The 24,466-nt window shown below is 50.3% G+C and overlaps 2 long non-coding RNA genes across 3 annotated transcripts in view; one reads left to right on the top strand and one right to left on the bottom strand.

The window, feature by feature from the left end:
- LOC123328993 overlaps positions 1-19,794 on the bottom strand; it is a 26,885-nt gene extending 7,091 nt beyond the window's left edge. Inside the window, exon 1 of one of the 2 annotated variants that reach the window (XR_006544074.2) lies at positions 19,604-19,794. This is a non-coding gene — a long non-coding RNA (uncharacterized LOC123328993). Of the gene's footprint in view, positions 1-5,921; positions 9,495-19,603 lie in introns of those variants that run through there. The other variant, XR_006544075.2, reaches the window with a different exon arrangement.
- LOC123328994 lies at positions 19,571-24,466 on the top strand. Its single transcript, XR_006544076.2, has 3 exons — positions 19,571-19,707; positions 21,167-21,279; positions 24,026-24,466. It is a non-coding gene; the product is annotated as an uncharacterized LOC123328994 (long non-coding RNA).

The raw sequence follows: 24,466 nt of genomic DNA, 5'->3' as shown, positions 1-24,466 counted from the left end.
TAAACTGGTTTCTTATTTCATCTTTCAAATATTTCCTGAAATATTGTCATCTGCTCTCCCATTTTCTTCTCCTTGTGCATTTATACTTCTAAACATTTCTTTATTGTCATTTTAGTGACCTCATGAAGGAAGGGAGAAAAAGTCAGCAGGAGATTTCATTCCTGCCCGAACCCTCATGCTCTCTTTTAACCCTGAACAAATTGTCAAAAAGAACTTAACCAGAAAAGAGGCAATGCTAATGTGTACAGTTTGCTACTTAAAAGGCTGACACTCACTGAACCATGGTCAGGCCCAAATATAGACCATAATCAGCTCACAGAATCCCCCACCCCACATTCCTGACCCTCCCCAGCCCCAGCCCCCGTGAGTGGGCTGTAGGCTAATGACCATCACCAGGGGAAGCTGGCTGAAGGGTACAGGGGCCTCTGTCCTCTTCCTGCAATGACATGTAAATGTATAATCATTTCAAAAGAAGCCTATATATATTCATACATATGATGAATTACATGTGCATCAAAATGTGAAACTATTTCTATACTTTTTGTGACAATCACAGTCACACACCAGAAAAATCATTTGGAAAGGCACACGTCCATCACTTGCTATCTGTTCAGAAAATATGGTCATGGTACATTTGTAAGAAAAACTGGCAGACCAGGGAAGGAGGAGAATTCAAACTCTGTGGACACTATTCATATCTCCATTTTAGTGACAAGAAAAGAGAGGTGTTCTAAGATACCCAGGGTCACATGGCTTGTATGGATATGGTCTTGGTTCCTGTCCAGTCTGGTCTTACTTCCCCAGAGACACTCACTGGTGACCCATCTAAAACCACCTTTAAACCTTCATGTTCTCCCATCCTAGCCTGTTATTTTCCTCAGAAGTGGTTATTATCACCAACACTGTGTTAAGCACTCACTCATGGTCTTCTTATCATCCATCTTCTTCCTCTTACCCCAGTATATAGACCCCACGAAGGGCTTTGTCTGCCTTATTGATCTTATTGATGCTGAAGCTCCAATACTTTGGCCATCTGATGCAAAGAGCCAATTCATTGGAAAATACCCTGATGCTGGGAAAGATTGGAGGCAGGAGGAGAAGGGGGTGACAGAGCATGAGATGGTTGGACGGCATCACCAACTCAATGGACGTGAGTTTGAGCAAAGTCTGGGAGATAGTGAAGGCCAGGGAAGCCTGGAGTGCTGCAGTTCATGGGGTCACAAAGAGTCAGACACAACTGAGAGACTGAACAACAATTGATCTCTGATCCCCAGTGCCCATAAAAATGCCCGACACATAGTAGGCTTGCAAGAAATATGAGGTTAATGAAAAATAATCAAGTTTTAAAACAAAGGAAGGTATATGATCCTTAAGAGAAAAATAGCTCTATAGGAGTGCCCCAAAATAGGATGCCTTCTCACTTGGCTCGATACCAGAAGCCAGGGAAAAATCATTCTTCCTCATTATGGATTTTTCCTGAAACCTTAGGCTGGGTGTGTATCTAAAAACCATCAGAATGCTTGTAGGCAACATAATATTAACAGGGCATCTAGCATTTCCTACCAGCTTCATGACCTTAAAAATTTAGTAGTTGAATTCGTAAGTGTACCAATGGCTATGATGAAATCTACACCATCGCTGAAAATTCAGCATTCCTGGTTGGTGTGTTCGAATCCCCTCCAACCTCTGCAGGCAGCTGCCTATGTTGTCTTTGTTCGTCTACAGCAGGGGCACTTTGAGCACATGCTGGACCCCTTGTCCTGAGCATGCAAACCCATTAGTTAAGACAATATTCCCCTAACTGTGGTCCATGTAAGAAAATATTTTCCTCAGAAAGAAATTCTTTATTTTTGTGAACTTGAAAAAAGGTAATAGGACATCCCTTGTGGTCCAGTGGTTGACTTCTCCTCCCAATGCAGGGCGTGTGGGCGCGGTCCCTGGTCAGGAAGCTAAGATCCTACAATGCCTCGCAGCCAAAAAAGCAAAACATAAAACAGAGGCAATAAATATTGTAAGAGATTCAATAAAGACTTTAAAAATGGGCCACATTAAAAAAAAAAAAAACTTTAAAAAATTTTAAAAAGATAACTGATATTGTCATGAGTTGGCCCAAGGGAGCCTGGGGCTATGGTGCTGAGTCCCAGTGATAACTTGACACAGAAGTTCATTTAGATGTAATCTGTTTCCAAGGGTTAATAGTACTCAACTTTGAAGTCATTCTTTCCACACCCCAATCCTTCTGACACTTTCCCCTCCCTGTAGGCTGAGAAAAATCATTCCCAAGCAGAAGAAGGAGAAGCACAGGCCCCCGGAAGCTCACCCCTCAGAGGCAAATCTAGCTCGTGGGGAAGAGCAAGGACCCTCATTCTGTCTATTGGAATGGGTTGCTCAACGCTTTTGTGCCTCCATTTCCTCATCTCTCAACTGGGGATACTCACAGCACTTACCCAATAGGGGTGCAATGAGGGTTGAAAAAGTTAATACATGCACTTACCTGGTAATCGTTGACTCTTCCTGTCTCACTAGAACTTAAGCTTCCTGAGGGCAAAGATGTGGTCTGTTTGGGGGACTGCAGGGCCCCAGTGCCTACTCAGGAGTGACATGTGATGAGCGCTCATGGAAATATTTGTGGCATGAATGAATAACAAATTCTAGCATAGCATGGATCTGTGCAGTAGCACAGTAGAAAGGGTAGCAACTGTATCTCTTGAAACAACGATAAGGGCTTCATAGTTAGTATCTGAATTTAAACAATCACAAAGGAAGAACCCTTTCTATGATTGGCAAGTCCCCACTGATAGAAGGGAGTTAGCCCTCCACCCCCTGCCTCGCCCTCCCCAGAATGGCACTGGGTACAAAACAGCACTTGGAAGGCAGAGCATCAGAACCAGGGCAGCAGGTAAGAATAGTGACCTTTGGGACTTCTCTGGTACTCTAGTGGTTAGAATCGGCCTTCCAGTGTGGGGGAAGCGGGTTCAATCCCTAGTTGGGAAACTAAGATCCCACATGCTGAGGGGTACCTAAGCCCACGCACCACAACTCCTGACCCCACACACTGCCACAAAGGCCCAGCACAGCCAAAAAAAAAAAGAGCAGTGACCTTTCCTCGGTCACTCCTGGATAAAGATATCAGTTCCCCAGGGAGGAGAGATTCAATGTTAAGAACAAAACAAGGTTCCAGTTTCCCAAATGCTGGAGGACAACCAGCCGGCCGTTGCATCTCTTTCCCCAGCTCCAGCTCCAGCTGCCCCATCCCGTGATCGTCCCATCCCTCACGGCCCTGACTTCTGACTCCTGGGTATCTCCTGGTTGTTTAACATGCGGTTCTGGTTGAGAACTCTGATGCTACCAACCAGCTCAGAGAACAGCAGGAGTTCCAGAAACCACACTTTTATTAGCATCACCTAACAAGAAGCAGCTGTGGTAGCAACTACTTCACGCTGGGCGGACTCCTGGGAGACTTGCTGAGTCTCTGCAGTACCGCGCCCTCCACTCATGGCTCTCTTTGAAGTCAGGTAGCCGCCTCCCAGGTCTGGAGGAACGAACTGTCTCAGGGAGTCAGTGGAATACTTTTCCTTTGGAAAGTTACATCCATATTGTCTGCTATAAAAATTTAATTATGGAACCGCAAATGTAGAAATTATCCATGATTCTGCCAGTCTTCTGCCATCACTGTTTTTTAAGTACATACTGATATTTTCTAAGGTCTTTTTTTTTTCAGTTAAATTTAATATATTTATTTATCTATCTTTGGCTGTGCTGGGTCTTTGCTGCCGCCTGCAGGGTTTCTCTAGTTGCGAGCGAGGGCGACTTTTCTTTGCGGTGCACAGGTTCTCATTCCGTGGCTTCTGGTTGAGGAGCATGGGCTCCAGGGTGAGTGGGCTCAGTAGTTATGGCACACGGGCTTAGCTGCTTTGTGGCTTCCCAGACCAGAGATCGAACCCATATCCCCTGCATTGGCAGGTGGATTCTACCACTGGGCCAGCAGTGAAGGCCCCATCACTGTTCATGTAGCAAAGTTGATGGCGGGTGTGTTTCCCATCTCCAGCTAGTACACAAATGCCATCAGTTTTACATCCTGAGTTTTCCTCCGTGAAGTCAGCATCTTCTTGTCATTTGTAATGGTTGAATAATATTCCCAACAGGGGTTTATAGGGTTGGCATAACCATTCCGTTTTTATTTAAAGTGTTTACTGTTTATGACCAACCTAGACAACATGTTAAAAAGCAGAGACATTACTTTGCCAACAAAGGTTTGTCTAGTCAAGGCTAGGTTTTTCTGCGGTCATGTATGGATGTGAAAAGCTGAGCACTGAAGAATTGATGCTTTTGAACTGTGGTGTTGGAGAAAACTCTTGAGAGTCCCTTGGACTGCAAGGGGATCCAACCAGTCCATCCTAAAGGAAATCAACCCTGAATATTCATTGGAAGGACTGATGTTGAAGCTGAAACTCCAATCCTTTGGCCACCTCATGTGAAGAGTTGACTCATTGGAAAAGACCCTGATGCTGGGAAAGATTGAAGGCGGGAGAAGAAGGGGACAACAGAGGATGAGATCGTTGGATGGCATTACCGACTCAATGGACATGAGTTTGGGTAAACTCTGGGAATTGGTGATGGACAGGGAGGCCTGGCGTGCTGCAGTCCATGGGGTCGCCAAGAGTCGGACATGACTGAGCAACTGAACTGAGCTGAACTGTTCTTTCACGCTAATAAGCAGTGCTATCATAAGCAGAGTCCTGAATGTAGATTTTTCAGGATTTGGGATTACTGACTTTGGCAAATTCCCAGAGGCAGACTGGCTTGCACACTGGTGTGGGGAAGATGTTGACCTTTTCATCAGGGACCAAACAGGCTAAGTTGTTTTGCCAGAAAATCAAGTTACCCATTTCCAAGAAAGCCCTAACATAACTATTACTATTTTTTAAAAGCTTTAAAGCAAATATTCATAGGGAGGCTAATGATGAAGCAGAATGCAGTGAACCCAGGAGCCATGCTTCTTGGCTCCGAGTCAGAGCAGATTCCTGCCCACCCTCTTGTTGTTGTTATTTAGTTGCTAAGCCGTGTCTGACTCTTTGAGGCCCCATGGACTGCAGCCCACAAGGCTCCTCTGTCCATGGAATTTTCCCAGGCAAGAATACTGGAGTGGGTTGCCATGCCCTCCTCCAAGGATTTCCTCCTCCCAGGGATCAAACCTGTGTTTCATGACTTGGAGGCAGATTCTCTACCACTGAGCCACAGGGGAAGCCTGTCTGCCCTCCTGTCTGACTAGTAAATGGAACGTGGTGAGTGTGGCCCCCTCTCTCTTAGCCCAGAAGCCCATCATCTGTATTTTGCATCAAGTTACAGAGGAAGCGGGGTCTGATTCACCCTCCCCCGACTTCAATATCAAAAGCCCCTTTTCATGAGTGTCAGCATCACCAATGAAAGCCAGGGTTGCCTCCAGACCCAGGCAGGCCTAGGGACCTCACCACTCTTCCCCTGAATCACACCTTCCTCCCAGAGCTCAGCCCCTCCTCCTCCCCCAGCACTGGGGAGAAAGCTGGGCTGCAGGAAAGCTGATTCCTCCAGTCGCAACACCAGGGATGGTTTTAATTACCTGGGAGCTCCTTCCCCAACCGGCTGTGGAAATAAAACAGGGTCAGGGAGGCTGGGGACCAGCTGTCACACCGTCTGTGCCTCTAACAATGGAAATTCATTGGCTCTGTTCTTCCTGCCCCGTCTGGCCCTTCATCTAGGGGTGTCTGACACCCCCTCCTCCAAAAATACCCCCTTTAGGGCCCTTGACACTCTTCCTTTGGCAGGTTATTTACTTTGGCAAGAGGAAATGGCACGGGTCACCCAGTCTGAAAGAGGCGGGCGGGATGGGCTGGACGTGGGACCTGCAGGCGCCAGAAACGTCAGTCGGCCTGGTGACTTACAGCGACTCTGCATCCAGTACGTCTGCGACGCTGGAAGCCTTCCTGCCTTCTGCTTTTCTGTCTTTGATTCAGGAGAAAAGAAGAGCAGGCGGGAAGCAGAAAGGAGGCGGAGCCAGCCCGGGGTGGGAGGTGGAGGCAGGCGGGCGGGGCGGGTGCCTAATTGTCTCCTGCAGAGCATTGGAGAGGCCGAGGTACCACCTGTGCTCGAGCCTGGGTGTTGTGTCCCCACAGAATTCTTACGCCAGGTCCCAACTTGGGAGGCGATGAGGTCAGGAGCGGGGAGCACTCACGGATGGGATTAGTGTCCTTACAAAAGAGACCCCAGGGAGGTGGGGTCCCGGGGGTGGGGGGAGAGTGACCACGTGTGATGCGAGGAACAGAGGTTCATGAGACACCGGATCCTCTGGCGCCTCCATTGTGGACTTCCCGGCCTCCAGACTGTGAGAAATCAATATCTGTGTTTTTAAGTCACCCAGTGTTTCTGTTACAGTCGCCCGAACAGACTAAGACAGACACTTAAAACCAGTGCTGGTTGCCTGAGCTCGGAGCAGGCAGGGCTGGGAAATGGCGCGATGCAGAGGGTAACAGGCGGGACCGGGGCCCACTCTGCCTCTCACACCCCATGCCGCCCTGGGGACATCATCACTCAGGCCCTCGGGGTTGGGGTGTTCATCTATGGGACACGCTGTGCAGAGTGTTGGGTGATACTGTCTTGGAGCTGCGACACCCACTGTTAGGTGCACAGGGGCCTTCATTCCAGGGGCCATCACCACCCAGCCTCTCAGGCTGTTCTGGCAGCGGGCTTCCTGATCCCGCCAGTCAGTCCCATCTCATCTCCTCGTAATAACAGCGCTGTCACATCCACACCTCTTCACGGACCACGGTCGGGGGTTGCTGAAAGACTGGCAATGTTGTTCCTGCCGGGAGGGCTCCTTCCCCAGGGAACGCCTGTCAACCGAGAACACAGGGTTGCATTCTGTTGCTATTTACAGCTTGAGGCACTTTCTCTCCCCAAGGCTCCCTGCTTCCTCGGTTCTGGTTGCATTCCAGAGACATGGCATTAAATCCGCACAGAGGAAGAACAAGATGCCTGGCTCCACGTTACAGCGAGGCCACGCCGGGCGGTAGACGGGCTCTAAGCTCCGAGGGCCTGAGGTCCGGCTGGCACCAGGCAGGGGTGCCACCAGCCCCTCACCCCCCTCAACCTGCTGGGCTCCAGTCTAGAAACACCATCTGCCATCCAGCACTTCCCCTTGTCACTTCAGGTGTGCTTTGGGGTCTTCTGGAAGAATGATGTTCTGTTGTGAACACAGGGAGAATGAACGTGAGCGACTCTGCATCCAGAAGTGGCTCCTCTGGGGCCGTCCATCCTCAGGAGAAGAGGAATGCTTAGCCCCCTGAGCTCAATGAATCCGCTGCCTGTTAGGCTGCTCACAAATTGCTCAGCTATCAAGGGAGGACTGGGGTTTAGAGCGTCTTTTACTGGCTGCCAGCCACAGTTTCACATACTACTGGAATTCGATATTAGCAATGACTTCTTGGAGACAGGAAGTGTCTGAAATTGCTCTGTCTAGAAAAATGCGGGTCGATGGATTTCTTAATAAATATGTAGGACGAGGACTTGTGTGAGTCCAGGCTGACTGATGCCAAATGGTAATTAACTTGCCTGCATTCTTAGGTTTTCAAAGCCAAGTGGGAACAACTTACAAAAAAATGAGTGGGGAATCGCAGGCGCTTGCCAGAGCTGCTCCTGCTGGGAAGTGAGCTAGTGAAGCCTTCAGGCTCATTCACTTCCTCCCAGGAGCCGTGTGTTTCCTGCGGGTGATGCTGGAGACGGGAGGCAGCTCTGGAGGACTTGAACTTGATTTCTTTAAGGTGACTAGAGATGAGGGCCTGGCCATGTGTTCACCCAACAGTGTTGAGTGGCCATCGGTACTGCAGACACAATAGGTTAGATTTAGACCAGAGCGGACTATGGAGGGTGATCATTAGTAGCCTGGGGCTGGGGCAGGAGCGCCTCAAAAGATGTGTGGTGCCATGTAATGTGATGCCCGGGGCTGTGGGCTGTCCCTGGGCAGATGAAGGTGGTCCAGGGAGCAGTACCGCATATACAGAGGCCCCAATGTCTGAGAGAGCTTGTGGGCAACAGAACCGAGTGTGCGCCCAGTGTGGAGGGAGCAGAGGAGAGGGAGGGGGTGACTGATACAAGCCAGGCCGGCACTGGGGGTCTCGCCAGGGCACTGAGTGAACCTGGACTTTATTCTTGAGCGGGGTTTCTCGGCACTGGCATGGCTGACATCAAGGGCCAGATGGGTCTGTGTTGAGGGTGGGGTGGGGTGGGTGGAGGGTCGTCCTGTACACCCTGTGGGGCGCTCAGCAGCGTCTCTAGCTCACACCCACAGGATGCCAGCAGGAGCTCGCCAGTCATGACCATCGAAAGTGTCTCCAGACATTGCCAGATGGCCCCCTCGCCCCCAGTTGGTGGGGGTGGAGAAATCCCCCCTGTTGAGAACCCTTGTTCCAGGGGCCAACGGGAACTATGGAAGGGTCTTCAGCAGCACCCAGGCCCCGAGAGCAGGAACATGCACGGTGTGGGTTTGTTCCTGTCACTCCCATTACCCTTTCCTCTGCTGGGCGAGCTTCTTGTGAGCATGCAACACCACAGGAGAAAAAGGACTTGCTGCGTTTCTCCTCAGAAACTGAACCTAGAAACAATTTCCTCTTCTGATGAATCAGTACACTACCTTTATGACTCAAGAGCCCTGAACAGTTTCTGAAAGCTTAGAATCATTTTTGCATTTTAACTCCATCAGCCTCTCTGGGCGAATCCTAGTGAGTGACCCCAGGTGAGTGAGACAGCAGGTGGGCGGCAAAGATCTTGCACATCTCCGTCGACCCGCCAGGGGGCAGCAGCTTCCCAGCTCTAGCTATGGGGCCATGATGTCGGATTTTGGAATTGTTTGAGAAAAACAGGAAATCCAGATTTCGGTGTAAAATCTCCCAATGTTTAATTAGTAAATTAAGATGCGGATAAGGCATCTGCCAGGTTCAGTCAAATCATCTTGGGGATCTTTTCTGCTCAAGGGCCTGTTTGTAACCTCCCAATCTGTGGTTTTTGTTTTGATCTTTAAAAGAAAAAATGTATCCTTTTTCTTCTTTTTGCTCTGGTTTTAACTATTTTAATTTCTTTTTTTTTTCTTTAAAGTAGAGGATTGTGTTGTCTGTCTCCTGTTAGACCCACACAAATCCACTTCCATCTTCCCCCACCTCACCCTGTGTTCTGGGAGGACTTGGGGGTGTCGCCAGGTGACACTGGCAGGGTTCAGAGGAAGGATGCAAATTGGAATGACCCACCAGGCCGCCCTCCCCCTCTGCTGACACTCGTGCAGGAGCGGGCTCAGGTTGCCCGCAGCACCCTCTCCAGGGCTGGAATCTGCTCCCCACTCCCGTCCTTCTAGGGCAGGTCAGCTAAGGAACCCTGACACCTTCACTATAACCTTGTGGTTTTCCTTTGTTGTTGTTCAGTCGCTCAGTCGTGTCCGACTCTTTGTGACCCCAAGGACTGCAGCACACCAGGCTTCCCTGACCCTCACCAACTCCCTGAGCTTACTGAAACTCATGTCCACTGAGTGGGTGATGCCATCCAACCTTCTCATCCTCTGTCTTCCCCTTCTCCTCCTGCTTTCAACCTTTCCCAGCATGAGGGTCTTTTCCAATGAGTCAGTTCTTTGCATCAGGTGGCCAAAGTATTGGAGTTTCAGCTTCAGCATCAGTCCTTCCAATGAATATTCAGGACTGATTTCCTTTAGGATGGACTGGTTTGATCTCCTTGCAGTCCAAGGGGCTCTCAAGAGTCTTCTCCAGCACCACTGTTCAAAAGCATCAATTCTTCGTTGCTCAACCGTCTTTCTGGTCCAACTCTCACATCCCGCTCGCTCGTGGCTTATAGTGCTCCAGGAGTACCCTTGGGCTACAAGCACAATTAGATGTGGCCTGCTCTTCCAGGAGCTCTTGCTGAGCAGGAGAGTCAGAGTCACATCTCAGGCAGCAGGTAGGTGGCCTCTCAAGTCAATGTCAAGGAGAAAATCAAGCACGATTAACACTACCTGTGGGGGAAACAGTCCCTCGGGGAGTGGTACCTTGGCGTTTGAAACCACGCTCCCTAAGTAGCAACAGCGCAGCCAGCCCCTCCCAGCAGTGCACAGATGGCCGCTCAGCACCAAGGAAGCACTCAGCATGGCTTGCATTCTGAGGTCAGGCTTTACAGAAAATATGATTGTTGCTTGAAATGTGGGTGTGAGAGATGCTCTTAGCATGAGATGCTTCCAGCACGAGAATCAGAATGGGTGCACATGTGCCCAAATCCACACTCCAGGGCATATGTGTGCGGTGGGGAGGGCTGACAGAGCCCACGCTTTGTACGCATGGTTTTCCTTGAGTCTCTACAATTGAATTCACTTGAGCTAAATGCCTACAGGGCGGGATTCGATTGCAAAATGACCAGTATGGTGCCACGTGGCAAAGGCAACGCTCTTTCAGAGGAGGTGAGACAAGTCAGGAGACAGACACCTCTTGCCCACTGTGTATAAACCAGAGTTAAAGAGTAAAGCAGAAACGACCCCAAACTAAGACATTCAAAGGAACAGCAACAACGACAGCAAAGAGGTTAAGAGGGACAACATGTTAAGATGTAAATTCAAAAGGATGTTTTGTTTTTATGGAAAATATGATTAAGATAGGTGAAAACTAAAATGTGGATAATCAAAGCATGTCAGCATAAAGAAATTAAAATGATTTACAAATCACGATAAAGGGAATTTTTAAAAGATAAAAGTTGAGGCAAAGATAAACAGAACAATTTTAAACAGTGGCTGGAAGGAAATGAAGGCAGTTAAAGATGGATAATGATATAAACCAAAGACCAGAGGGAAACATAAAGACTAGAAAAGGAAAGTAAGCAGTAGTTTATGTGCAAACGGAGAATATTTTCGAAAAGTACCCAAAAGGAAGGCTCTTCAGAGGAAGGTGATTGAAAGGCCGAGGCAGCAGCTGGAAGCCAGGGGTGAGACCAGGACTGTCCTCTGACCACGGTGCCTGCAGTGAAGGGGTCGGCTGGTGCCGTGGACCCTGGGGCCCAGGAGGCTCCCCGGGCCTCAGGCCAGCCCGTCTGTCATCTCTGCTTCTCCTGCAGGGCTGGCGCGAGCCTGGACGCGCCTTCTGAAAGAGCTGCTGCCGCCAGTCAGCCTGAGTCTGCCTCGAGCCCCAGCGCCCAGGAGCCCCCACTCTGGGAGGCAGTCTGTCCCCACCACGCCCTCCACCCCCTCCGACCACTGCAACGGGATGCCTGATGCACACACTCCTTCCAGGGCACAAATGTCATGGAGGGGGGCTGAAAGGAAAGCCTAGAGTGAGAAGGTGGGCAAGAGAGGGAAGAGGAATCATGACGGGTCCATACTGTGTTCTTGGCGCTGCACAGATGCTGCTTCTCTTAGGGACCCTCCTGGCCGGCCACCATGTGAATTGCAGCATTGTGCCCATTGCACAGATGTGAACCCGGAGGCCCGGGACCCTCTGCCTATCCCCTCTCTAGCCTCTGCAGTTTTGGTGCTCCGTGCTGATTTCAGAGCTTTCCCCATTGATCCTCAGCTCCTGGCCGCACTTGGCGTTGCATTTATGCTCTTTCCTGCCCGTTCATTCTGTGCTAAGTCACTTCAATTGTGTCTAACTCTTTGTGACCCCATGGGTGGTAGCCCACCAGGCTCCTCTGTCCATGGGATTCTCTAGGCAAGAATACTGGAGTGGGTTGCCATTTCCTTCCCCAAGGGATCTTCCCGACCCAGGGATTGAACCTGTGTCTCTTCTGTCTCCTGCACTGGCAGGTGGGATCTTTACCACTAGTGCCATTCTAGCCACAGTCAATTCTGACATGTGCTCAGCTTCTCTCCTGATACACATGTCTTACACAGACATTCTGTACCCTGTTATCAAAAGATGGAACCTCTGGCGTCAGATTTCATGCCACCCCCATTTTGCCTACTAAACATGAGAAAGCCCCCCAGGAGCCCCTAAAAACCAAGCTCCTTAATTTCCTTTTTGCATTGATTTTTAGATTGTTAAGACATCCCCACGCAGGAATGAAAATCATCTCAGTCTATGATGCTGAACTTTCAAAGAAAGGGAAGAGCCTTTTGAGACTTGAACTGTTAGTAATTGATGTCAATAAACAGCATAGTCTTACCTGTTTCTGACCATTTTTTTATTTAAAAAAGAAAGTGGGTGAGTGCTCTGTCGTGTCTGACTCTTTGTAACCCCAGGGACTGTAGCCTGCCAGGCTCCTCTGTCCACAGGATTTCTGAAGCAAGAATGCTGAAGTGGGTAGCCATTTCCTCCTCCAGGGGTCCTCCTGATCCAAGGATCGAACCTGTGTCTCCTGCTTTGATAGAGTCTTTATCACAGATTCTTTATCAATGAGCCACCTGGGAAGCCCTTTAAAAAGAAACCATGTAGGCAAAAAAGAGTTAAAAATAAAGACTAACGTTTAGAAAATAAGCACTTTTAAAGTTTGCCCTCTAGTGGACAGAGGTAGAAATGCATATAACCTTGAGAAAAACGGATGCCTTACTGACATCAGTCTTACTGACATAGAAAGTACAGAGTGGCTGCTGGGGACATCAATTGTGGCCCTGCACACTCACACCTCGGAATGAGACTGAGTTTGGATATGGGTCTGTAAAGGGGGATTCAGTTACAATGAGGCCTTCAAGGGGTCCTAATGCAATCTGCCTGGTGTTCTTAAAACACAGAGAGACCCCAGGACCATGGTGCACAGAATGACCAGCTGAGGACCCAGGGAGGAGGCGGCCGTCTGCAACCCAGGACAGAGGCCTCAGGAGAAACTCACCCTGCCCACACCTTGATCTTGGGCGTCCAACTTCCAGAACTGTGTTTAAATGTCTGCTAGTCAAGGCTATGGTTTTTCCAGTGGTCATGTTACGGATGTGAGAGTTGGACTGTGAAGAAAGCTGAGCGCCGAAGAATTGATGCTTTTGAACTGTGGTGTTGGAGAAGACTCCTGAGAGTCCCTTGGACTGCAAGGAGATCCAACCAGTCCATTCTGAAGATCAGCCCTGGGTGTTCTTTGGAGGGAATGATGCTAAAGCTGAAGCTCCAGTACTTTGGCCACCTCGTGCGAAGAGCTGACTCACTGGAAAAGACTGATGCTGGGAGGGATTGGGGGCAGGAGGAAAAGGGGACGACAGAGGATGAGATGGCTGGATGGCATCACCGACTCGATGGACGTGAGTTTGAGTGAACTCCTGGAGTTGGTGATGGACAGGGAGGCCTGGCGCGCTGCAATTCATGAGGTCGCAAAGAGTCGGACACGACTGAGCAACTGAGCTGAACTGAACTCTGCATGTTCCACTAACGCAGGTAGGTGGTGGGTGGAGGCACCTGGTTTCAGCTGCCTCCAAGGGCAGAACACTAACCCAACCATGGCAGGCCTGCTGCAATAGCCCCAGTAAAAGCAATTCCAACTTAAAAAAAAAAAAAAAAAGGCTGCTGTTTCAGCCACCCAGCCTGTGGTATTTGTTACAGCAGCCCTCACTGACTCACACAACCAGCACTTGCGAACAAGCATCCCCACTGACAAGGAGGTTAAACATCTGGGTACCACCGAGCATCTGTTCTCTACACGTGCATCCCGCCTCCCACAGGGCTGACGGCCATCTGACTTCTGTGAAACCCCCGCCGGGTGCCCCATGAGGAGGGCAGGCCCCTCGTAGAGCTACATGATACCACCTGCTCTCACCCCAGCTGGCTTCCTCGTTGATGTCCACACACCCTATCTATACATGCTGCTGCTGCTGCTGCTAAGTTGCTTCAGTAGTGTCCGACTCTGTGCAACCCCACAGACAGCAGCCCATTAGGCTCCTCTATCCCTGGGATTCTCCAGGCAAGAACACTGGAGTGGGTTGCCATTTCCTTCTCCAATGCATGAAAGTAAAAAGTGAAAGTGAAGTCGCTCAGTCGTGTCCAACTCTTTGCGACCCCGTGGACTGCAGCCTACCAGGCTCCTCCGCCCATGGATTTTCCAGGCAAGAGTACTGGAGTGGGGTGCCATTGCCTTCTCCAATACATGGGTGTATGACAAACACGTGTAACATTTGACATGGCAGAAAAAGAGGCAGATCCGCAAGGGAAGAAAATGTGTCTAGTGCTTTCCAAAGTAAAACCTACATAAATGTGAATATTCTGTTTTATTCCTCTGGGTGCACTTTCACTGGGGAATCTAACATGATCTGTAATGGAAGCCATTTCCTCACCTGCCACCTTGTCAGGGAAGCACTATTTTCATGAACTGCCTTCCTTTCAGAAGGGTGACGCTTCCTGTATCAGAAACGAGCCATGACCCTGTGGGTGAAGCCAACACAAGTGATGATAAAGTGGGTCCCACGAACTGGGAGCACATTCCAAGGGGACTTTTCAAGCCACCTGTGCCAACAGCTGATTCACTTGTCCCTGGTCCCGGCTCCTCTCTGCGGTCACCCCTCTCAATATGTCCTTTCCAGCCTCAGCATCCATCTGTGAACTCTCGTTGGCCAACACTTCACCCTCCCTCCAAACACATGTGCTGAACCCACTTCCCTGTTCAGGCCCTGCTCGCTCCTGGGATCAGGCTCTGCCCAGGATCCAAGACACCCTGGCCTGGGAGGATGGGGATGCATGTTAACTGTGTGTAAATACAATCGCAGAATTGAATTTGACCCTTTTCCAACTTTAGGAAATTGACATCCATTCTGAATCATTTTGCTCCCCAAGTGCTTCAGCAGTAAAGAACCCACCTGCAAAGTACCAGAAGGGGCAGGAAATGTGGGTTCAATCCCTGGGTAGACAAGATTCCCTGAAGAAGGGAGTTGCTACCCACTCCAGTATTGTTGCCTGGAGAATCCCATGGACAGAGGAGCTTGGTGGACTACAGTCTGTGGGGTCACAAAGAGTCAGACACGACTGAGCACACACACACCTGAAACACTGTAAATCAACAATACTTAAAAAATTAAAAATAAAAGTCAAAAAAATTTTAAAAAGCATTCTGTTTAGATTATCAAGAAAATATGAACAAGTAACTCTGGTGTCTCTGGCCTGGATGATGAATGAATCTGATGGGGATGGAGGAGCTGTTGATCAGAATGAGCCCCACTGTGTCCTGAGACGCCAACCCTGGGCCAGGCATTGGGAAGCATTGAGTGACAAATGGCCCCTTTGACAACAGTCTTTCCTGCAGCAAAGGCCTGGGACCACCAAAGGGAGTAACAGGGGCTCCACTCATGCGGCAGGAGCGCCCTCTCTGAGTTCTAACCTTTTCTGGTGGCAGCCCCTCCTTCTGACCCCCAGCTCTGACCTGGGAAATATAACCACCCAACCAGACCTGGTGGAGGGACCGTTCCGATGTGTTGAGTAGCCAACCGAGAATAACTCCGTGTCTCTTTCACTATTACTTCACTGTCTAAACTCCCCCGGAATTTTCTTGAATACGTAAGTATTTCAACAAATGTGTTGCCCTCTCTTCCTCAAAAGGACACTGTAAGAGCCTAGTTTAATTTAGTTCAGCCAGAAGGAAATGGCAACCCACTCCAGTATCCTTGCCTGGAGAACCCCATGGACAGAAGAGTCTGGCGTGCTGCAGTCCATGGGATCACAAAGAGTCGGACATGACTTAGCGACTTAACAACCAGGTGCTTACGTTCATCTAAGGAATCTGTCTGTCTGTCTCTGTTTATAATGCTTCCCCCAGCCCTGGAGACTCCATCCTTGCAGTACAAAAAAACGTAAAATGTCTCATCAGTAATTAGAACATATATTGAAAAAATAATATTTCAGATATACTGGGTTATATTAAAGTTAATTACACCTTTTTTTTTTTTTTTTTGCTTTTCTAGTACCACTACTGGAATATAGAGAAGTCCACATGACTGGGATGTTTCTATTGGTCAGCACTGTTCTGCAGGGCCCTGCATGGTCTGACCCTGCTGGCTTTCCTGGCTTCATCTTCTCCTCTGCCTCATCTGCTCATCCCCACCATACTTGGCTCCTTGATGCTTCTTCAAGGCACCCAACAGGTTCCTGCCCCAGGACCTTGGCATGTGCTGCTCTGTTACATACCCACCCACATGGCTGTTCCCTTTCCTCCCATTTCTACTCCACGGTCACCTGCATGACAGTGGTGACTGTCTAAAGTGCCTCCCTCTCTAAAAGGTCACCGTCACCTCCCAAATTCCTACCCCTCTCCCCTGCTTTACTGTTCATGCTTAATATACATCTCTAGCCAAAATCGTGCTCATCTATCTTGTTTATGATCTGTGTCCCCATCAACAAGAAAGCTGATAAAGGTGGGGCTTTTGTCTGTTTTGTTCCCAGCTGTACACTCTGTACCCAGAAAGAAGAACAGTGCTTTGAACAGAATAACATGAGATAACTATTTATTGAATGAGTGACTACAGAAGGCAGGCTTTTAGCCTCAGAGTTCTCACTCCAAATGCAAGAAGTCAAATATATATAACAGATTAAAGATGGTACCGTGGTGCAGGGAGTGGGGAAGCAAAAGAGAGACCAGAGGCGGCGGGGACGGGAGTGAGAACTTGGCCAGCTGAGGAGGCCTGGTCCCAGCCAAGAGGCTCTCATATCCACTCAGTCCTGCTGTCTGATGGCGGTGGGGGTGGGTGGAGGGTGGAGCTGGCTAGAAAGGGGGAAATGAAGAATTTATATTTTTCGAAAACTTTCTATAAGATTTGTGGGGCTCACTCACTGAGACCAGCCCTTGGGGCTTTGGCTTGTCTTTGCAGTGTGATGGAACACAGTGGAGGAAGAATGGCCTGGCTCGTAGGGCAAGTGGCCCAGAACTTGCTGCAAAGCCCACTGCAGAAATGCCAATTACAATTTGTGTTGAATCCCGTCCCCAGAGAACCCTGTTCATGTAGCACCTCAAAATGCATCCAGCTCCATCCGTGAATGAATGAACAGACAAAATGTGGCCCATCCATACAATGGAATATTATTTAGCCTTGGAAAGGCAGGAAAGTCTGACATCTGCTACAACAGGGATGAACTCTGAAGACGTTTCACTCGGTGAGAGAAACCAGACACAGAAAGACAAATACTGTACTGTTCCACTTACTTGAGGGACTAAAGCAGGTAAATTCGTGGAGATAGAAAGCAGAAGGGTGGCTGCCAGGGGCTGGGGGTGGGGAGAATGGGGACTTGGTGTTTAATGGGGACAGAGTCTCCATTTGGGAAGATGAAGTTTCATGCATGGATGGTGGTGATGCACAAGTATGAATGTGTTTAATGCTACTGCACTGTACACTTAAAAACAGTTAAGATGGGAAATTTTATCTGTATATTTTACCAAATCTTACAAGTGCTTATGGGCTTCCCTGGTGGCTCAGACAGTAAAGAATTTGCCTGCAATGCAGAAGACCCACATACAATCCCTGGGTCAGGAAGATACACTGGAGAAGGGAATGGCAACCCACTTCAGTATTCTTGCCTAGAGAATCCCATGGACAGAGGAGCCTGGTGGGCTACTGTCCATGGGGTCGCAAAGAGTTGGACACGATTGAGCAAATAACACTTTCACATTCACAAGCGCTTACAAGTCTCTTGGGCTTCAGCCTGAGAATCTGCATTCCTAAGGAGGCCTCTGAGCAATGCTGATGTTGCCTTCCCTGGGGGAACCTCCAGCGAAGCCGACAAAAGTGAGTTCAGCACCTCACAGCTTCTGGGTCCAGTGTCCAACCAGGGACCAATGTCATGTCTGCTACACGCAAGCTTAGTCCTCTCTGTTAGCACCAGTTTCAACAGTTCACACAAGGAGCGCCCCCCAGCTCCCCACCCTGCCTTCAGGGAGGGACCTCTCTCCTTTAAAGACCCTCGGGAAGGAACCTGACTTCAACAGCATTTTCATGAAAGCATTCACTTGGGAACATCTCACATGTGTGAAGGGGAGTGTTCTCTGGGTAGAGGTGTGTGAGAACTGATTGTAGAAAGCTTGAACAAATCAACAAAAAATGAGTAACACCCTCACGGGAAAAAGGCCAAGAGTAGTCTTAAAGAGGCATTTGATTAAATATTAATAAGAAATACAGATGGCCAGTACGTGTCAAAAGCGATAAATCTCATGGGTAATCAAACAAATGGAAGGAAACATTACAAGAATGCATTTTTCAAATACTGGTTTAGAAAAAAATTAAAAGAATAATAACCAGTATTGGCATGGGTATGAGGAAAATAACCGCCCTTTCAGATTGAAGGGACCATAAACAGGTACATTGAAGGAACAATCCGGTGAGATGCAGCAAAAGTCCCTGTAAGGAACACAATCTTTATAGTATTCTCTTTCTGGGAGTTGTTTTTGGGGAAGCAAGCAAACCTGTGCACCAAGATATATGCACAAGGTGATTCATTGCAGTGTTGTTTACCATAGAAAAATAATGCACACCTCCTAAATAAGTGGTAAAATAACACTGATCTATCTATGGTTGTAAAGGGGTACTCCACAGCCACCTAAAAGATACTGTGGATTCTAGTTCTCTCCTACTGGGAAGGATGTTCAGCATACATGTGTTGGAAAAGCAGTTTAGAGAGCTACATGTATAATGCGAATGAAATTTGTTTCTAAAGAACATTCATATTTACATTAAAGGTCAGAAATCCGGGTTACTGTGCTTGTCTCTGGGGGGAAAGACTTGGATTATTTTAATCAAATCTCTGGCTGTTGCTTATCTGTAATATCTATTTTTTCTACAATGACTATGTATTACAAGAGTTTGTTGTTGTTTTAATCTCCCATTTTGGCACATGAAGAGGAGCCCACAAAAGAAACCAGCTGCAAAGATGAAAGGTGTTTACCAAACTGAGTTGTATCGTGGGGGTCGGGGATGTCACTGCGGGCCAACTGAAAGGCGGTAATTAGGCTGAACCTCAAGGGATGGGGCATTCAGGGGAGACGCAGAGTCGCCGGCGGCCAGCGAATGCCACGGGGACCCCAGGAACCACAAACGCGGGATGCTGCGGGGAGAGGCAGCCCGCCTCCTGCCCCCGCCCCACCCGCGGGCATCTGGGTCCAGGCGGGGACCTGGGCCCCAGAGGACGCTGCCCCGCGTGCGCTGGGTGTCCCAGCCTCGCCCGCCCAGAGGCCGCCTCTGCGTGCGCCACCACCCCGCGCGTGACACCTCAGGGTGCGCCCCCGCCACGGGCGTAGGACCCCCTCCCCGGGCGTAGGACCCCCTCTCCTCCCTCCCGCGCACAGGCCGGCTTGGTTCCCACGGCAACCTGGACACCGCCCCGCGACTCGCCGCGGGAGCCGCAGCCCAGCTGGGGGCAAGGTCACGGTCACGCTCCGCGCCGGGGGAGGGGAGGGGCCAGCAGCCGGCCCCGCCCAGTGGCCTCTCCCTTATCCCCCGCCCTGGGGAGGGGCGCGGGCGCTGGGGCGAGTCTGGACCCTCCCGGGCCCGCGGAGACCACGCGGGGACTGCCACCCGCCTCCCAGGGGCGCGTGGTCCGCGCTGACCAAGGCGGGACTCGCGCCACGGCGGCCCCCTCTCCCCCGTGACGACCCCGCACCCTAAAACAGGAACAGCCTGCTGGGGACCCGAACTGGAGCTCGGTTACCCAGAACTCACCTTTTCAGCAAACTCCACCGAACCGAACACAACCAAGAACTGGTTGGGAAGCAGAAAAGCCTGCCGTGGGAACAGGGATTTCTAAAGCCAGTGAAAAGAGGTTGGTGAGCCAGGGAGCGGGGCCCTTGAGGAGGGCCACCCTCGCTGCTCCCCGAAGTCCCCTGTTTGCTGAGACCTGCAGCTTCTCGACAGCAGAAATTGACTTCTGCCGGCTGGGAAAGCAGGACGTCTGGGATCTGCGTGCAGCTGGGCGGGTTCTCATGAGGCCCTCTTCTGGGTTGCAGACCACAGACTCCTTGTGTCCTCACATGGGTTGGGGGCGCTCTCAGTTCAGTTCTGTCTCTCAGTAGTGTCTGACTCTGTGACCCCATGGGCTGCAGTACTCCAGGCCTCCCTGTCCAGCACCAACTCCCGGAGCTTGATCAAACTCATGTCCATCCAGTCGGTGATGCCATCCAGCCATCTCAGCATACTGGGCACCTATCGACCTGGGGAGTTCATCTTACAGTGTCATGTCTTTTCACCTTTTCATACTGTTCATGGGATTCTCATGGCAAGAATACTGAAGTGGTTTGCCATTCCCTTCTCCAGGGGACCACATTTTGTCAGAACTCTCCACCATGACCTGTCCATCTTGGGTGGCCCTACACGGCATGGCTGGTGGTTTCATTGAGTTGGACAAGGCTGTGGTCTGTGTGATAAGTTTGGTTAGTTTTCTGTGATTGTGGTTTTCATCCTGGGGTCCCTTTAATGAGACCACTCCTCCCATTCACAAGGGCTCCACTCTCCTGACCTAATAACCTCCCAAAGGTCCCACCACCTCAGACCATTGTCTTGGAGGTCAGGATGTGAACATATAGATTTGTGGGGACACAAGAATTTGTGCATGACATCCCCCAAGCCAGTTTGGTTATCTGGTTTCCTGGCCAACACAAAAGAGCCACGGGGCAAAATGGAGCCCCTCCCAGACCCCTCTTATTGGGCTACACCCTGTCCCTAGCCTCCAGGAATATTGGCTGTTGTGGACTCACAGGTGTCCCCTTCTTTGGAGACTTGTCTTTGGTCAAACCAGATCTGACTCACCCTGAGGGTGGTTAGAAGCATCTGCCCTCCCCACCCCCAGGCAACCCATAGCCAGTGACTGACTGGCAGAGGAGTGCCAAGGTTGACTGCTTTGCATCCAGCTGCAAGCTATCAGATGCAGTCCTGCTTCAGGGCTCCCAGCTGAGAGTGCATCCTTCACAGTCCCCACTGCCCAGCACTGCTCCTTTTCTGCCATCTCCTGAGAGCTAGAAATGAGAGCTTGGAAGAGACTGTCCAAGCCAGTGTCCCCAAATCTGGCTGGACAACAGCTTGTTGAAATGCAGATTCCAGGGCCCCCCCTAGACCTTTGGTGGTGTTAGTTGCTATCTTTGAGACCCCATGGACTGCAGCACACCAGGCTTCCCTGTCCTCTACTATCTCCTAAAGTTTGCTCGGATACATGTCCATTGAGTCGGTGATGCCACCCAACCATCTCATCCTTTGTCATCCCCTTCTCCTCCTGCCTTCAATCTTTCCTAGCATCAGGGTCTCTTCCAATGAGTCGGCTCTTCGCATCAGGTGGCCAAAGGATTGGAGCTTCCACTTCAGCATCAGTTGCTCCAGATCTACCATGTCAGAATTCAGTGTGGGAGGTAGGAATCTGTATTCTCAGCAAGTTTACCAGATTAAATGCTGCAGGTGGTCCTGAGACTGGCATCTGAATGAGAGGATCTCGCCTCTGAATGGAGGACCACACTTGTGCTTTTTCATAATGATGCCTCTGAGAGATCAAGACACTGTATGAAACATCAGAGCTTTAGAGACTACCTTTCAGGGCTGCTCGCCCCTCAGTACGTCCAGCAGAGTCAGCCCTGCTGGGCCTCACGTTCAAGGATGCTGCTGCTGCTGGGGGTTACTTCCTGCTCTTGCTCCTGAAAGGTCAAGTGCATGGGTGTTGGACCCTGGCAAAGGCTGCACTGCTGGAGTTCAGGGGGAGTCCCCTGGGGCCTGGCATGGCCTCAACTTGTGAGCACAGCCCTGGCCAGGGCCTGCCTCTGCCAGTGCTGGGGACAGCCCTGAACATCTGCTTTGCTCTTGAACTGATGAGGCTCTGGGTGCATTCTTGGTGCTGGTGCCAGGGCCAGGGGCCAGCGCGTGACAACTGTTCCTAACTGTGAAGGAGCTCAGACCCCACCTCCACTGGGAGAATGGCATACCCTGCTCTGCCTCACAGCCTGGGTTTGCCTTCTCCTTAAAGAAAAAGGAGTTTTGACCTCCCATCATTTAGTACTTGAGAACAGCACCTCTCTATAATTACAAATGGGCTTCCTGGGTGGTTCATCGGTAAAGAACCAGCCTGCAGTGTAGGAGACACAGAGACATGGGTTCAATCCCTGCGTCGAGAAGATTCCCCTGGAGGAGGACATGGCAACCCACTCCAGTATTCTTGCCTGGAGACTCCCATGGACAGAGGAGCCTGGCGGGCTGTGGTCCATAGCGTCACAAAGAGTCAGACATGACTGAGCACATACACACACTCATAATTACATATATAGATGGATAGATGATAGACATATAAAATGTGAGTGTAGGGTAGTTCTATCTATCTGTCTATCTATGTCTGACATTTATCTGGCCAGTTCCTAACCCATCAAGAATGGTGGCCACTTTTTTTCAATCTATCACCTGATACAAATAAAAGTTTTTCATATCTGGCAAGAGGCTAGTAGCAACAGCATCACCCAGAGGCACACAGACCAGTTTTACTTCTTAGCGTTTCATTTCATCCCGTGATACACTGTGACTCAGAGAAGCAGCGACAAATAAACACGGACAACATTTGACTGAAGGAGCACATAACAACTGGAGCTAGAGCCGCGGCAACCTACGTGCTGGGGGCAGAGAGAGGGAGGCTGGAGGGGGAACATCCCAGGGCTTAGATGTCCCTGGAGCTCTTTGTGGGAAATGAACCAGCGTCCAAAAGTCAGAAATCCCACGACAGCTGCTCAGGGCCACTGATGCCCATGAAATCCAACCGCCATAAATCCGGGGCCTTGCGGGGGTGGGGGGTGGGCTGGATGCATGAATTTGGATGCAAAAGGAGGATTTTCCAATATCAAAGCAACACACCCAGAGAGTCAGAGACTCCTTGGCGCTCTTGAAAAATCAAAGGCATGTGCAGGGCCCTGAAGTGTGGATTCCACCCCTCCCCCCACCCACAATGGCCCTGCCCAGGAGCCCTGGAGTCTCTGTGGGGCCCAGTCTTTGGTCTCAGAGAGCAGCGGGAGGTGTGGGGACAGGATGGGGCATGCGTCACTCTGTCAGAGGCGTCACCAGCCGAGGAGTCAGCCAGGCGGGATTCCTGCCTCCTGGTCACTGAGGCTCCTTGGCCGGCACCCTGAGGCTGGGTGAATTCCCAGCCCCACAGGGCTGTGGTCACGCCGGCTCTTGTCACCGGTGTTACAAGCCTGGTGTGTGAGTCACTGCACATCCCATTATCAGATGGGTAAGAGGGCAGCAGTGGGGCCTTCCTTGTCACTACTTCCTGCTGCAAACCTCACGCTGAGTGTTGGAGGCAGGGACGGTGTGTGGACAGGACCAGACAGACAGACTGCCGGTGCCCCAGGAGGACTCTGAGAAAAGCCCCCTTGCCCCAACGTATCTTTCTCATTAGGAAACCATGGTACTTGAATTCCTGCCAGGAGAGTTACTTATTCAGTTAAGTTACTCCATAAAGTACGGCTTAACAAGGAATAAGGAGTTGATGTAGCAATTCAGTGAATTGTTGTCTAGTCTCAGGTAGTTCACAGGATGAGCTAAGCAGAAGGGCAGGTGAGCTTGGGCAGAGGGAGTCAGGACCGTGGGTGTGGCTGGGAGGACAATGAGAGAATGAGGCAACTGGGTGAGCAGAGAATGCTCCGGGCAACTGGATGGGAAGGGGCGGAGGAGGCAGGGAACAGAGTTGTGGGGGGTGGTGGGCAGAGCTGGGGCTTCCCATGTGGCAAGAGTGGTAAAGAACTCGCCTGCCAATGCAGCAGACTTAAGAGACACAGGTTTGTTCCCTGGGTGAGGAAGGAAATGGCAACCCACTCCAGTATTCCTGCCTGGACAATCCCATGGACAGAGGAGTCTGGTGGGCTACAGTCCATGGGGTCACACAGAGTGGGACACCACTGAGTGACTTAGCACGTGGGGGAGAGCTGGTGGGAGCAGGACAGGAGGAGTGAAATAGGCCCTTCTATGCTTAGGGTCTTGCGCACACATAATTTTCATACAAAGGTGATGTCACCTTCTATATGCAATTTCTGGCTGTTAAAATGGGGTGGAAAAAATGCAAGCAGAATTGATTCAAAAAGCAGCACAAAATCACCCTGAAAAACAACTTGTTTTCATCCCCAGAAATCATCGGTTGATTGTTATGCTCAGGATCTGGACAAAAGAGTACTTTAAAGTTTGCCAATCAAAGACGTCTAAGTAGGACACGGAGAGCAGGCGGAACACGGGCGGCGAGGCCATGGCAGCACGTGTAACTCTGGAATGCACAGCTGCACTCCACAGCACAGCTGGGAGGGAGCAGTGCCGGCCCAGTCAGCCCAGCCCGCCCTCAGTCCTGGCGCCTTCAGAGCACCGGCCGGCTGCCGAGCCTTGCATCCGGAGTCTTGAGGTGTATGAGGATGAAGATATGGTCCTTCTCAGGAAGGTCACCATCCAGAGGAGGTTAAGGAATACACGCTATGGAGTAGAAATAGCCCTGATGTGAAGGCTGCCATCAGAATTCAATTTCATAGCACCATTCTGAGCAACTGTTTCATTTTCTGTAACAAAGAGTAATAATATATA

Source organism: Bubalus bubalis, chromosome 13 (genome assembly GCF_019923935.1).
Source record: "Bubalus bubalis isolate 160015118507 breed Murrah chromosome 13, NDDB_SH_1, whole genome shotgun sequence".
Lineage (NCBI taxonomy): Eukaryota > Metazoa > Chordata > Mammalia > Artiodactyla > Bovidae > Bubalus > Bubalus bubalis.
Note: the sequence above shows the minus strand (reverse complement) of the source record. Positions and strands in the feature narration are given on the sequence as shown.